Genomic DNA, 12,528 nt, shown 5'->3' on the forward strand with positions numbered 1-12,528 from the left:
TAACAGTTGCAGCCACCAATACCGAGTAAATTCAAGTATTACTAGTGGTTTTTAACATTTAATTCCAACATTATATCACTAGTGAAAATAGGAGACAGGCAAAATGCTTATAAAAAGTTTGTGTGGGTAGAGCTTTAGAGTGTAACTCCACTCTAGTTTAGAAATAAACTGTCCTTTTAGTTAAGCACAATACATTGCAGAAATTACAGTTTGCTTATGTTTTTGGGGTATACAAAACACGGCCAAGCCAGAGACTATCAGATGTGAGTGGTAAAGATTCTTGACCAAAAACAATGCAATTAAAAGCTTACAATTAGTTTTAGAAATTCATAACTGGTATGAGATTGAAATAGATAGATGTTTAATAACTTAAATTTAAAATGAAGTCCTTTTGTATTAACATATACTGTATATCTTTCTTTTCTTTTTTTAATTTAGGTGGGATTTTAATTTAACCTCAAGCTAATGTTATTAATCTGTATTGGCTACAAATCGATTTGGATGCGTTTTTCTGAAACTGTTCATTTTAATATGATGTCAAAGAATCTAAAGTGATTATTTGAATATTTAAAGTGAATCCGAGGTGAGAGGGGTATTGAGGTTGCCATATTTATTTCATTGTAAATAATGCCAGTTGCCTGGCAGCCATATTGGTCTTCTGGCATAAGGAGTGTCTGAGTCAAAACCCTGGAACAAGCATAAGGCTAATCCAGAAAAACCTGAGTCAGAGTACCTGATCTGCTGCATGCTTGTTCAGGGTCAATGGCTCAATGTATTAGAGACACGGGGTCAGGAGGACTGCCAGGCAACTAGTATTGTTTAAAAATAAATAAATATGGAAGCCTCCATATCCCTCTTGCCTCGTGTTCCCTGAAGTGAGTGGAATACAGAGGTTGTCATTTTTATTGTCTTATAAACAATGCCAGCTTGCCTTGTTATCATGCTGAGCTTTTACCTTTAGTTGTTTTTGAGTCACACACCTGCAACAAGCAATGAAGCCAGCAGAATCAGACCAGAGCCAAAGCAACCGATCTACCTGCTTATTCTGGGCCAGCAGCTCTAAATATTAGAGGTAAAGCATCAGCACAGAAGTCAAGCAACTGGCATTGTTTATTCTTGAATGTAGATGGCCGCTTTCATATTCCTCTCACTTTGGTTTATTGATATGGAGCTGGGAAGTTTTTTTGACAATAATGAATCAAAATGACCACTCTAAAGGGAACCTAATCACATTTGATCCTAATCAACCACAATTAATTGTTACGGTAATTCTTAAATTTGATTCTACATATATGTGATCATTTTGTTAAATGAAAATAACCGTCAAACAATTGCAATTGAACCGTGTGTGGCCACCATTAGTATTATACTTAAATGTGTTTGAAATGGGGCCCTGATTACTAACAGAATATACCTGTATTATTTATCATTCCCCATAATGACATTTTGACAGATCACCTATAGTATAAGCTTTAGTCTGCGTCTGTGTGCTGATTTCTGTTTAAAATGATCTAACATTTGTACTACTGCTTCAAAAGTAATTAGTCCCACTGCCTCATAACTGTTGTCTCCAGAGTACACGTAGTACAAACTAATTACAGTGCTCAGAGGAGCGATAAGTCATTTTTTTAAATCTGAAAAGTGTTAAAAGGTGGCAACACACATTACAATTTTTCTGTTCTATTCTACCCCAATTTGATAAATGATTGGTTTTACTGAAAAATGAAAAGGTTTTTTTTTTTTTTATTATTGTTTTCAATTGAAATATCCAATCAAATATTTCCTGTTTTTCTCTTTTTTTGAGATTGGTTGTGTTGGAAAATTCAGGCCGACTTTAGAAAGAATTGTATGGTGTGTGTTGAATTGTGAAATTGTATTCAACCAGAAAAATTGTATAGAACTATTCAGTACATACCAAACTTTATTTACTGTTTTTATTAACAACAAAAATGGATTGAATTATGAAAGCGTGTGTGTTTATATGTAAAAGAATGTAATATAAGTAATTGAAATCATACAGTGAGATTATGTTTAATATTTCTTAGAAGGGCCAGTATAGTAGTTTATATTTTAAATATGTTTATTTTAATGAAAAATTAATTACAGTTTGCAGGAAACAAATTAGCGCTAGTTCACAGTGATCAGTTGTGCCTGTTCAAAGTACTGCATTGTAACGGATTGCGCTATTCTGACTTTCTGCATGCAGGCTTTGCAGTAAAGTCTATGTCCAGTCTCCATTGCAGTTCACATTCATTATAACACATGTAATTCAACTGACCACTGTGGACCTAGACTTAACCTTTTGGGGACCACTGAGCGTAAATTCTATGCTGCACTTGTGGCTGTCTAAGCCTGATGCGGCGTAGGGTTTATGCCACCTGCCATTTTTGCTCCTGACGCGATCATGCGCACCCGAGAGGGGAGATTAAGCTGTCATGGTACAGCTAAAGTAGACAGTGGGGAGAGGCACACCTTACCGCAGTGCGGGTGCATAACCATGGATGTTAGCAGCATCCGGTGAACAGTTCAAAAGTAGTAAGGATTGGTTAGCACTCCAGCTTCTCAAATAAGCAAAAAATTTATTCTTCAATCATGTGTCAACACAAGGTTAACAATTGTTTCGGGGCCAGCAAGGGTCCCCTTCATCAGAACAGTGCAGACAAACCATGTTACAGATAATGCTCCTTCTTAAATCTACTGACAAACAACAGTAACTCCCACATAGAAAGGAAGCTCCTCCCCTCCAATTATGGACATAAACAATAAGTTTCTCAAGATCGATGCAATATCAATCAATGCTACATGTTAAATTATGAGTATGCATACTATCCAAAGCCATGCAGGTACATTGCTTGCAGAGTAATACGCTTAGATTGCCAAAATGTTTCTACAATAGTTCACATATGCCCCTGTCACTCAGCTCACCTTTAAACTGATTGGAGCTCAAACCTGCACCATAGCAGCGGGAAGACCCGCTCCGACCGTTGCTCCGGTCTCGTAGGTCTCCCACGCATGGTCTCCATGGTAACCCCTAACCCAGAAGGCCAAGCGCGGAGAACCACCAATCCGCGTTCGCCAAACAGTGGCAGAGGCTTCCCCCGTCAGTGTGGGCGGAGCTAGTCACCCAGCAACCAAAGGGCGCTCAATGCGTCCCCCGGCCGCCCACACGCCGCAGATCAGAGCGTCCCCCTCCGCCGTCACCACGTCAGTCCGAGCGTCCCGGTTTCCAAAGCAACCACCACGCTCGTGCCATTACTGACGTCAGTCAGAGCGTCTCGGTTGGCAAGGCAACCACCACGCTCATGCCGAAGCAACACATGCCCCTAAAAAAAGGGCACTCTGCAGCCAAAGAGCCTCTCCGCATATAAATAAATCTGCAGGGAGGCTCATCCAACATAAATCTGCAGAGTAGTGACCCCAACATATACTCAAGCGCATCCGTCTCGATCCGGATAAATACACCTGAGGGGAAACTCTAGGAGACAAGACTTTTTGAGGGGGAGCTCTGCATGAAAAACACATTATACCAGAAACACATGGGTACCTGTCAGGTCCAATGGACTCTCCCCAGGTGCAAAATTTGCATCCCGCAAGATAATCCATATGCTTCACTGCAGTCGGCTCCATCCAGTCTAGGTCATGCTGGAATAAAGTGACAGAAACAGAGTGAGCTCAACCAATGTAAACCTATAATTTTCATGGCAAATATAATGTCATCCAAAATCATGGGAGGGAGGAAGGAACAATGGGAAGGGAGGAATGGGAAAAAGGGAAAGGAAACAGTGGGAGACATATTCAATAAAAAACATGCAATTGCTAAATTGTATTTACTGACAATGCTATGGCTACTCCATCTACATAACATGGTGATTATCTCTCCTCTAAATAGCAAGCAAAGGAGTTATACTGATTCAAACCCCTGGGATTTACTGTATCCAGAGCATGTATCCAAAATGTTTCTTTCTGCAACAACAGTTTGTTCCAATTACCACCTCTTCTAGGTCTCTTGACCTGATCTATGACAAGTCCCCTCAATTCGCTGACTCGGTGACCCTGCTGTACATAATGAACTGCTACAGGTTTAGAAAGATCTGGTGGTTTACCCTCCTTTTGTGCTTCAATTGCTAATTTCACATCACTCCTGTGTTTCTGGAATCTCACTTTAAATGGTCCCGTGGTTTTTCCCACGTAACCAAGTCCACATGGGCACTTCAGTAGATATACACAGTGTTCTGTGTTGCAATTGTAGTAATCTCTTAAGGGATACTTCCTACCAGTTCTTGGATGGGTAAAATGAGTACCTGTAATCAAAGAATTGCAGACATTACAATTGTGACACTTATAGCAGCCCTTCCTCTCAGAGAAAACAAACGGTTGCTTCATATATTTTTGATAAGGATCAGCCTGTACCAGAATATCTCTCAGGTTCCTGCTTGACCTATAGGCAAATAATGGTTTCTCCTTAAGCTGTGGATTCAGATTCCTATCTGATTGGAGTATGGACAGATTTTTCTCAATCGAGTCTCTGACCGCTTTGGACATAGAATTATGATCCTGCACAAATGGAATGCTGTTTTTGCTTCGTCTTGTTTCAGTGCCATTAAAGATAGAATGTGCTTTTAACATAGCTTCCTGTAGTATGTTCCCAGGGTACCCTCTTTCCAGAAATCTGTTAGTCATGATTGTGATCTCATTTTCTGCCTCCCTGGGATCAGTGCAAATCCTCAATACTCTGAGGTATTGTGATATTGGTAGTCCTTTCACTAGGTGCGTTGGATGAGCACTGCTGTATATCAATAGTGTGTTTCGATCCGTGGGTTTTCTATATAGATTGGTGCATAATCCTCCCACTGTATTTTTAACCATTACATCTAGGAATGGGACAGACATCTCTGAAATCTCTGCATTGAAGACTATGCCCTCAAATAGTGTGTTCAAATAATCGACAAAGTTCAGCAGAATTTCTCTGCTTCCCCTCCAAATAACAAAGATATCGTCAATGAACCTTGTCCACAACTTAACATGGCCAAGGAACAGTGACGATCTGAAGATAAATTCCTCCTCCAAGTACCCAACAAATAGATTGGCATAAGCAGGGGCTGCCGAACTACCCATTGCAGTCCCCCTGCACTGTTTATACCATGTTTGTTCAAATCGAAAACAATTGCAAGTTAAAACAAGTTCCATGCCTGCCAATAAGAACTCAGTGGGTAACATTTGCTCTATCGACACAACACTCCTTGAACTACATGCTAATGGTGATTGAAGAGGTGAGAGTACTCTTGCTCCAAGTTGAAAAAGAATTAGTACCAGTTCAAACTGGACTAAAGGAACTGATCAACACTGATAAAAAGATAGCAGAACAAGTAACTAATATTGAGAAAGAAGTGGAAGTGTATAGAAGTCAAATACAGAAAAGAAAACGAGAGAAATACAGACAGATTTGTCAAGACCATCAAGAAGGGAGAATATACCCGTGGATAGTCGGAGCAGGACAAGGGCGGGGTCCACCTAGACGGTGGCCCAAACCCAAAGGGGGTAAACCTAAACCTAAACCCAAACCCAAGCCTGGTGACAATCCGGACTCTGATATCCACACAGAAAATCCCTCTTCAGAAAGTGATTCACAAGGAGCGGCGGGGTTTCAAGGGGGTCCAAAAGGAGACGACTCAGGAGGAGCCGTGCCAAGAAAAACCACACCCCATCAACTCCAAACTCAACTCCAGCGACCACAAACACGGAGTCTGAGTCAACATCACCAATAGTAAATCTAAGTAGCTATACACTGAACAAACACGAGATGACAGTGCTATCTAAAGGACTCTCATTCAGCCCTACTTGTAGGTTTGATCCATTCAGGTTTGAAGTGGATCTCTTTAAATATGAACGATCATTGAAACTTAAGCAATTCTTTTTTAATAAACCAACCATGGAGACTATGATGCAAACCTCGAAGTTCAAACTTAAGAGTTCATTCATCCCGCCTGGTTCCTTTCCCAGCATAGAGAGCTATATCAAGACAGTTCGATTTGACACCCTACAAAAGAAAGAAAAATACCCTGTGAGACAGAATCTAACCAGGAATGAGAGGGCAGCCATGAAATCACTACAAGAGAACAAAGACATAATAATCAAGCCGGCCGATAAAGGCGGAGCAATAGTTGTCCTCAATTACCAAGATTACAGTAAGGGGATTAAAGATATGTTGAATGACCAGACAAGTTATTGTGAAATACAATGGGATCCAACACCGTCTATTTATGGAAAGCTGAGAGAACTTCTATCATTGGCCTTGTCAAATAGCTGGATTACTGAGAAGGAGAAAGATTTCCTGTTACCTGAGCATCCACAGAAGCCCGTGATCTACGGACTCCCCAAGATACATAAAGGAATATTGCCATTGAAATATCGTCCTATCATTTCTGGCACTGACTCGGTGACCCAACCAATAGCCCAATTTATAGATTTCTTCCTTCAGCCTATAGTACAAACATTGCCAGCATACTTGAAGGATACACAACACTTCTTGACCAAATTACGTGAGTTTGAAGACACAACTGAAGGACTAATTCTATGCACGATGGACATAGGATCACTTTATACCTCCATTCCTCATGGAGAGGGCCTGAATGCGGTAAGACACTTTTTATTGAGACAACAGGATAAAATGTTACCCACTGAGTTCTTATTGGCAGGCATGGAACTTGTTTTAACTTGCAATTGTTTTCGATTTGAACAAACATGGTATAAACAGTGCAGGGGGACTGCAATGGGTAGTTCGGCAGCCCCTGCTTATGCCAATCTATTTGTTGGGTACTTGGAGGAGGAATTTATCTTCAGATCGTCACTGTTCCTTGGCCATGTTAAGTTGTGGACAAGGTTCATTGACGATATCTTTGTTATTTGGAGGGGAAGCAGAGAAATTCTGCTGAACTTTGTCGATTATTTGAACACACTATTTGAGGGCATAGTCTTCAATGCAGAGATTTCAGAGATGTCTGTCCCATTCCTAGATGTAATGGTTAAAAATACAGTGGGAGGATTATGCACCAATCTATATAGAAAACCCACGGATCGAAACACACTATTGATATACAGCAGTGCTCATCCAACGCACCTAGTGAAAGGACTACCAATATCACAATACCTCAGAGTATTGAGGATTTGCACTGATCCCAGGGAGGCAGAAAATGAGATCACAATCATGACTAACAGATTTCTGGAAAGAGGGTACCCTGGGAACATACTACAGGAAGCTATGTTAAAAGCACATTCTATCTTTAATGGCACTGAAACAAGACGAAGCAAAAACAGCATTCCATTTGTGCAGGATCATAATTCTATGTCCAAAGCGGTCAGAGACTCGATTGAGAAAAATCTGTCCATACTCCAATCAGATAGGAATCTGAATCCACAGCTTAAGGAGAAACCATTATTTGCCTATAGGTCAAGCAGGAACCTGAGAGATATTCTGGTACAGGCTGATCCTTATCAAAAATATATGAAGCAACCGTTTGTTTTCTCTGAGAGGAAGGGCTGCTATAAGTGTCACAATTGTAATGTCTGCAATTCTTTGATTACAGGTACTCATTTTACCCATCCAAGAACTGGTAGGAAGTATCCCTTAAGAGATTACTACAATTGCAACACAGAACACTGTGTATATCTACTGAAGTGCCCATGTGGACTTGGTTACGTGGGAAAAACCACGGGACCATTTAAAGTGAGATTCCAGAAACACAGGAGTGATGTGAAATTAGCAATTGAAGCACAAAAGGAGGGTAAACCACCAGATCTTTCTAAACCTGTAGCAGTTCATTATGTACAGCAGGGTCACCGAGTCAGCGAATTGAGGGGACTTGTCATAGATCAGGTCAAGAGACCTAGAAGAGGTGGTAATTGGAACAAACTGTTGTTGCAGAAAGAAACATTTTGGATACATGCTCTGGATACAGTAAATCCCAGGGGTTTGAATCAGTATAACTCCTTTGCTTGCTATTTAGAGGAGAGATAATCACCATGTTATGTAGATGGAGTAGCCATAGCATTGTCAGTAAATACAATTTAGCAATTGCATGTTTTTTATTGAATATGTCTCCCACTGTTTCCTTTCCCTTTTTCCCATTCCTCCCTTCCCATTGTTCCTTCCTCCCTCCCATGATTTTGGATGACATTATATTTGCCATGAAAATTATAGGTTTACATTGGTTGAGCTCACTCTGTTTCTGTCACTTTATTCCAGCATGACCTAGACTGGATGGAGCCGACTGCAGTGAAGCATATGGATTATCTTGCGGGATGCAAATTTTGCACCTGGGGAGAGTCCATTGGACCTGACAGGTACCCATGTGTTTCTGGTATAATGTGTTTTTCATGCAGAGCTCCCCCTCAAAAAGTCTTGTCTCCTAGAGTTTCCCCTCAGGTGTATTTATCCGGATCGAGACGGATGCGCTTGAGTATATGTTGGGGTCACTACTCTGCAGATTTATGTTGGATGAGCCTCCCTGCAGATTTATTTATATGCGGAGAGGCTCTTTGGCTGCAGAGTGCCCTTTTTTTAGGGGCATGTGTTGCTTCGGCATGAGCGTGGTGGTTGCCTTGCCAACCGAGACGCTCTGACTGACGTCAGTAATGGCACGAGCGTGGTGGTTGCTTTGGAAACCGGGACGCTCGGACTGACGTGGTGACGGCGGAGGGGGACGCTCTGATCTGCGGCGTGTGGGCGGCCGGGGGACGCATTGAGCGCCCTTTGGTTGCTGGGTGACTAGCTCCGCCCACACTGACGGGGGAAGCCTCTGCCACTGTTTGGCGAACGCGGATTGGTGGTTCTCCGCGCTTGGCCTTCTGGGTTAGGGGTTACCATGGAGACCATGCGTGGGAGACCTACGAGACCGGAGCAACGGTCGGAGCGGGTCTTCCCGCTGCTATGGTGCAGGTTTGAGCTCCAATCAGTTTAAAGGTGAGCTGAGTGACAGGGGCATATGTGAACTATTGTAGAAACATTTTGGCAATCTAAGCGTATTACTCTGCAAGCAATGTACCTGCATGGCTTTGGATAGTATGCATACTCATAATTTAACATGTAGCATTGATTGATATTGCATCGATCTTGAGAAACTTATTGTTTATGTCCATAATTGGAGGGGAGGAGCTTCCTTTCTATGTGGGAGTTACTGTTGTTTGTCAGTAGATTTAAGAAGGAGCATTATCTGTAACATGGTTTGTCTGCACTGTTCTGATGAAGGGGACCCTTGCTGGCCCCGAAACAATTGTTAACCTTGTGTTGACACATGATTGAAGAATAAATTTTTTGCTTATTTGAGAAGCTGGAGTGCTAACCAATCCTTACTACTTTTGTCATGGTACAGCTGACATCTCCCCTCAGTGATCAGGAGCCATTGCGATTGGCTCATGATCACGTGATCACTACGATCGCCGGCGAATCATAGTGATCACTAACAGAGCAGCGGCGGTCTGAGGGGAAGAAGGGGATCCACTCACCTTCCTGACATTCCCCCCGGCGATTGTTGCTCCCCTCCGCTCTGGCCGGCATCCCTGCTCGCTCTGACGAGCAGTGCATGCAAGGATGCTGGCCAGAGCGGAGGGTGCTATAGCTCCTCATTGTTGGAGCCTAGGAGGTGGGTAAAGGCTGCTGGCAATATGGGGCTATTAGAGTAGGGAATGCAAGACACTGAAGTAGGCACAGAAAGGTCTCTCAAGGCTCTTTCAAACTGGCGCGATGCGTTGCGGCAAATTGCCTAGCAAAAGTCCCACTTTGCGGTCCCCACTATGTCGGAAGTGGGTGATTTAACGCTAGTGCATACTTATGCTACTGCGTGGCTCCTGCAGTGATTTGCGTTGGCCCAGATGGCGGCACAAAGATTACTTCCTACTTGGCCGAATGCCAGACAGGGAACACGATGTACTAACGCGGTATTCCCTGAAGGTCTGTTTTTGGCGATGCGGTGTGGCGGGCGCAACCTACCGGATACGCCAATATGCAGTGTGAAACCAGACATCAGCTTTCGAGAGACCCAAATACACAGGGCTGCCAGAAACCTCTCCTTTCACTTGGGACAAAGTGCATAGTGTACTTCGCCACATCTCTGTGTGATTTGCGCTGTGCAAACTGTCCCATGGGGAAGGAGAAGTTTGTCCTCGGAAGGTAAGTTAAAACAAAAACAAAACAAAAAAAACAGGTAAGCAAAAAAGTTAAAAGTTCCAAATGTTTGGTTAAAAATGTTCATTAAAGTTTATCAAAGTTAATGTAATGAATTTATTGCGTTGCTGCTTGCTTTTTTTTTTTTCTCCCTTTTTCCATCTTTTACCCTTCCAGGTGGACTGACCAACCGTCGACTAACCAGCTGCAGCACTGATGGTGCATCCTGACAGAAGCATTGCGCATCTGCCAGATCACACACAAGTAGGTGCATGGAGCGCTGCAGAACAAGATTTCTCCTCCGCAGTAAGATACGTTTGCCAAGGCATATGAGCCGAGGGGCGGTGTTGGAGTTCCTATGCTTTGGCTAGCACTTTGTATCAAAATTGGCAATGGTTTTTCATCCACATTGATCAATGTGAATGAATTAATTGTGTTATCCAGGGCATACGAGCAAAGTGGGTTTGGAAAATTGCAAATGCCATGCCATTTTTTTTTTTTTTTTTTTCTTTTTTCGGCAGATATTTTTTCATCCACATTGATCAATGTGAATGAGAGAATCTTTGCTGTTCATTTTTCCTTTTATGGAAAAAAAAAGTGCATCACCTGTATGCCCAATATAATGAGTATAGCAGAAACTCCTAATATGGGGCCATACATGTAATGATTGCGGAGATACTAAAATGCCAGGACAGACCCCACAAATTACCCCATTTTGTAAACAAGACACCCCAAGGTATTCGCTGAGGGGCATGGTGAGTTCATAGAAGATTTTATTTTTTGTCATAAGTCAGCAGAATTTTTTTTTTTTTCTCACAGTGTGTCATTTTCCGCTAACTTGTGACAAAAAATACAATTTTATATGAACTCACTAGACCCCTCGTGGAATACCTTAGGTTGTCTTCTTTCCAAAATGGGGTAATTTCTGGGGTGTTTTTACTGTCCTGGGAAAGTTTGGGGGGGCCTAAACTGTGAGCACCCCTGTAAAGCATAAAGGTGCTCATTGGACTTTGGGCCCTTTTGCACAGCTAGCCTGCAAAAAAGTGTCAAATACTGTATGTGGGATTGCCGTTCTCAGGAGTGAGTAGTAGTATAATGTGAAAAGAAAAAAATGAGAATTGGCTCTCTGGTGCATGAAAAAGAGTAAAAAATTGCTTTATTATAATAAATCACATATATACGACATCTACATATAACCCCCCCAGAAAATACACAGACAACCCCATATAAATGAATAAATAGATATGTGTTCCTCCTCAGCACAACCCAAACCTAAGGGGGCTGCAATCCCCCAAAAATTGTCAAAAAAGGAAGTCCAATTCCAGAAATATATGGGATACAGGGCCCGTAAATGCTGTCCACTGGCACACTGGTGGTGGATGTTAATAGCAGCAGTTTGTAATAGATAAATATCAGCATGCAGATAAATTAGAGCAACCAACAACACGTGGACATGATCAGGTATAGCTGACAGTTTATCATGGTGAATTCAGGTAGCTTGTGGATTCCAAGTCCATCATAAGATTGTGTTATTGCACATATTCTGAGGCACAACCATGAAAAAAAGTGCAGAAATGGTCCACAAAAATCCCCCAATCGCAGGGCATGAAAACTTGTCAATAAGATGCAGATGAAACAAGCACATGTAGTAAGCACTATGGTTAGTGTCCCTCCATTGCAGGGCAATAGACCATCTGTCAATAATGATCCTGATAGGTAAAGTACATGGTGGCAGCACATGCATATATGAAAGCGCATGCAGCAGAAGCAAGAAAAAATGTCCCTCAATCGCAGGGAAACTGAAGCAGCTTGTCAGCAGGATGAAGCATGCAATGATGTCAGTGATGCCACATAGTTACCAGTCCCATGTCAGAGGTATCCGGGCCAAGGTAATGGAAGGCTCCTAATGGTGTTGGGTGGAGTGGTGCCGAGGAGAACACCCGCTGTCAGGAAAGCCTGACATGTTTCGCCGCAACTAGCGGCCTTTTCAAAGGCAGACAGCGCAAGTAGTATCTAGACGCCATTACAGCGTCTATAAATATGGAGCCTGGCCGCGCCGCCCCGCCCGCCCGCTCACCCTGCCACATCACCGCTACATGCCCACAAAGCAAACACGTGGGCGTCGGATCTCCGGAGCGCAAATGCGCTCCATCACAGCGTACCCGGAAATGCTGCGACAGCACAAACCGGAAGCCAGAAGAGAGACAGTCGCCCAATAGCGAGGACGGGGAGGAGAGACAGGGGCGGATCAAAGCGGAGCGGCCGCACGTCATGCAAAAATGTATAACAGAACCCTACTTAACACATAAGTAAATAAATAAACACACCCCTTAGACATTGGAAGCCAAAGGGGAAAGAACCTAACGAAA

The 12,528-nt window shown here is 42.6% G+C and overlaps 1 protein-coding gene across 2 annotated transcripts in view; it reads right to left on the minus strand.

Annotated features, from left to right (window-relative positions):
- LOC137532743 (GA-binding protein subunit beta-2-like) overlaps nt 1-12,528 on the minus strand; it is a 433,369-nt gene that overhangs the window by 103,422 nt on the left and 317,419 nt on the right. The window lies entirely within an intron of this gene.

The sequence above is a fragment of the Hyperolius riggenbachi genome, chromosome 9 (assembly GCF_040937935.1).
Source record: "Hyperolius riggenbachi isolate aHypRig1 chromosome 9, aHypRig1.pri, whole genome shotgun sequence".
NCBI classification, from domain to species: Eukaryota; Metazoa; Chordata; class Amphibia; order Anura; family Hyperoliidae; genus Hyperolius; species Hyperolius riggenbachi.